The sequence below is a fragment of the Dasypus novemcinctus genome, chromosome 14 (genome assembly GCF_030445035.2).
Source record: "Dasypus novemcinctus isolate mDasNov1 chromosome 14, mDasNov1.1.hap2, whole genome shotgun sequence".
NCBI lineage: Eukaryota > Metazoa > Chordata > Mammalia > Cingulata > Dasypodidae > Dasypus > Dasypus novemcinctus.
In genome coordinates, this window is record NC_080686.1 from 109,169,524 (window position 1) to 109,173,242 (window position 3,719).

Sequence of the window (3,719 nt, forward strand, 5' to 3'; positions counted from 1 at the left end):
ACAACTTCAAATCCTGAAAATGTCCCCAAACCATATCTCTTCTTCCCTCTCCCGACCATCAGCAGCCACCATGGCCACCCTCTCCACATCACTACTACAATTTCTTCCCTTACTAATCACAATAGTTCCCCAGTAGAACACCAGTAAGTCCACTCTAATCCATACTCTATTCCTCCATCTTGTGGACCTGGGATGGCTATGTCCAGTTCCCCTCTACATTATGAGTGGGTTTAGATTCCACATGGATGATGGATGCAATTCTTCTCTTGCAGCTGTAGGCACTCTTGGCTCCCTGGTGTGGTGGTTGACCCTCTCCACCTCCCTGTCAGCTGGCCAGGGTAAGTCCAAGAAACCAGAGAGTAGGAGCTGCAAGTCTGCTGAGCCCCAGGGGCTGGCCATCACATGGACAGTTCAGAGATTCAGGTCTTCTGAGTATACACCAACCCAAACACCAACCACAGGTCTGGTAAAAGTGACAGAAGAGGCATGTGTAGAAAGATCATATCTGAGTCCAACTCCATCACACTCAGGAACACAAACTACAAAGTAGAGCCAACTGACATGGCCCTGAACTCCAGAGCCATCTGCCTTGACCATAGAACCTGTGAGTTGCTGCAGCCCTCAGGAGAACCAGCACCTGGGTTTCCATCTACCTTGGCTGTCTCTGGTACCCTGCTGAGGCATACATAAGCATCACCCCCTGATGACCTCCCGACTCTTTTTTGGAGACTGTTAGCCATATAAACTCACTTGTTTTTTCCATTTCTCCTTTTTTATCCAAAGTCAAAAAGCAGTTTTTAGCACCTGATATTACATGCAGGCAAAGATATTCTGCCAATCTGAGTTGACCTCTTTGTTCATGGTCTTTTTGTACTTACATCATCAACTGGTGCTTGGTAGTAATCCCTCAGTGCCAGGGAGGCTCATCCCCGGGAGTCATGTCCCACACTGGGGGGAAGGTAATGCATTTGCATGCTGAGTTTGGCTTAGAGAGTGGCCACATTTGAGCAACATGGAGGCTCTCTCAGGAGGTAACTCTTAGGCACCCCACAGCTATAGGCCTAGTTCATATTTCAGGCACAGAGGCTCATAATCAGAGCCATCAGTATCAAGGGCTCATTGTTGGACCATCCATCTTTATTGGTCTTTGCCATTAAAGGCTTCAAATTTGAAACTTAAGTACCCCATGAATTATGCGAAAGTTTCTATGTGTGTTCTGAAAGAAAATCTTGTCTCCTGTAGCCACAGGCTCGAAATATCTGAGAACCAAACTCAGACTCTCATTGTACAAGTAGTAGAGTTACAAAGGAAACTAAAACCTCAACCCCACAGGGTTTCTGCAGTTAAAGTGGAGGCACTGATTGGAAAAGAGTGGAATTGGGATGGAGACATATGGGATGATGATAATATTGGTGAAGACATTGGAACCCTGAATTCTGCTGAGACTTTACTGTAGTAGCAGAGAGAAGTTGGTGATTCTGAGGGCCAGGACGTGAGAATCTTCTGAGAAGGAAGTTTTATTAATAGCCAGGCGGGCCCAGCAGACATCTGTCCAAAGACTGAGCCCAGAGCAATATTTCCAGGTCCTTTCAATACAGAGGATTTAGGACTGGGGGTCCAGCGGGGCTTTGATGCAAAAAGGACTTTCTTTGTTAGTTTCTTAGAGTTTAGGGGTTTGTTTGAATACCAGATAAGCTTGAATTAACATATTGCCCACACTTTGTCTGGATGTAAGTTTGAATACACATTCAGTCTACATCCTTTCTGAATATTTCAAAGTCTGTAGAGTCTATTTCACTTAATTGGCTTTCCAGAAACTAGGCAAACTAGGATATAGAATTAGATACATTTGAATTCATGCACAGGCCATATTATTACCAGATAAGCCTGCCAAGGCCTGCCCTGTCCAGGACACACCTTGTCAACCTTGTATCATCTAGCCTCCAGCCTGCCCCAGGGAGTCTGGACCTCTTCCCAGCCCTAAGGCATGCACCAGCCAAACTCCAGCATGCACTGCCAAGCCTCCAGTCTGCCCTGAGGAAACTGCCTTCCAACCCCTGCCTGAAGAGGTTAATCCTGTCTCACCAAAAGAAAATGCAAAGGAATGCCCTGAGGTCAGTGGCTTGCAAGGCATTTCTAATCCTTCTCCTTACCCACCCTCACCACCTCTCTTGTCTTCCAGACCTATTACTAGACTAAAATCACAACAAGCCCCCAAAGGTGAAATACAAAGTTGATCCATTTCAGAAAGAACTGCATGAGTTTTCCAACTTATATAGACAGAAATCAAGGGAATATGTATGGGACTGGTTACTAAGGGTATGGGATAATGGTGGAAGGAATGTAAAGTTGGATCAGGCTGAATTCATTGATATGGGCCCACTAAGCAGAAATTCTGGATTCAACTCTATAGCTCAAGGGGTTAGAAAGGGCTCTAACAGTTTGTTTGGGTGGCTGATTGAAACATGGACCAAAAGATGGCCTAGCATGTCTGAGGTTGAGATGCCCAATTTGCCCAGATACACACATAGAAGAGGGAATTCAAAGGCTTAGGGAGACTAGAATGCTAGAATTGATTTACCATGTAAGAGCTGCCAGGGAATGTCCAGAGGACACACCCTTTTTTTTTAAAGTTTTAAAAAAGTTTTTATTTATGCTCCCCCCCCCCCCCCGGTTATCTGCTCTCTGTGTCCATTCACTGTATGGTCTGCGTCCGCTTGAGTTATCTGGTGGCACTGAGATACTGCATCTCTTTTTTGTTGCATCATCTTGCCGCGTCAGCTCTCCATGTGTGCTGTGCCACTCCTGGGCGGGCTGCGCTTTTTTCACATAGGATGGCTCTCCTTGCAGGGTGCACGCTTTGCACGTGGGGCACCCCTACATGAAGGTGCCGCTGTGTGGCATGACACTCCTTGCACGCGGCAGTACTGCATGTGGGCCAGCTCACCACACAGGTCAGGACGCCCTGGGTTGTTGTTGTTTTTTTTTAAGATTTATTTATTTATTTAATTTCCCCCCCTCCCCTGGTTGTCTGTTCTTGGTGTCTATTCGCTGCGTCTTGTTTCTTTGTCCGCTTCTGTTGTCATCAGCGGCACGGGAAGTGTGGGCGGCGCCATTCCTGGGCAGGCTGCTCTTTCTTTTCACGCTGGGTGCCTTTCCTCACGGGCGCACTCCTTGCGCGTGGGGCTCCCCCACGCGGGGACACCCTTGCGTGGCATGGCACTCCTTGCGCTCATCGGCACTGCGCATGGCCAGCTCCACACGGGTCAAGGAGGCCCGGGGTTTGAACCGCGGACCTCCCATATGGTAGACGGACGCCCTAACCACTGGGCCAAAGTCCGTTTCCCCACCCTGGGTTTTGAACCCTGGACCCTCCATATGGTAGACAGATGCTCTATCACTTGAGCCACATCCACTTACCCAGAGGGCACACCTTTAACCAGGACTGTAAGGAATAAATTTGCAAGACTAACTCCATCTTCCCCTATGAGCTCTGTGGTTGCTCTTCTCTATAGTCCAAATATTCCTGAAGGGAGGGCTGTGGTGGAATTAGAATCCTTAAACATTATGGGGATGATGGGATGTAGGTCTGGTAAAAGTGAAGTATCTGCAGTTAATCACCAAAGTCAAGGTGGGCGTGGCTACCTCAGTGAAAGACAGATTCAAAGCAGAACTCAAAATAGTCTGAGTCATAGAGTTATGGCATTGACTAACACTCT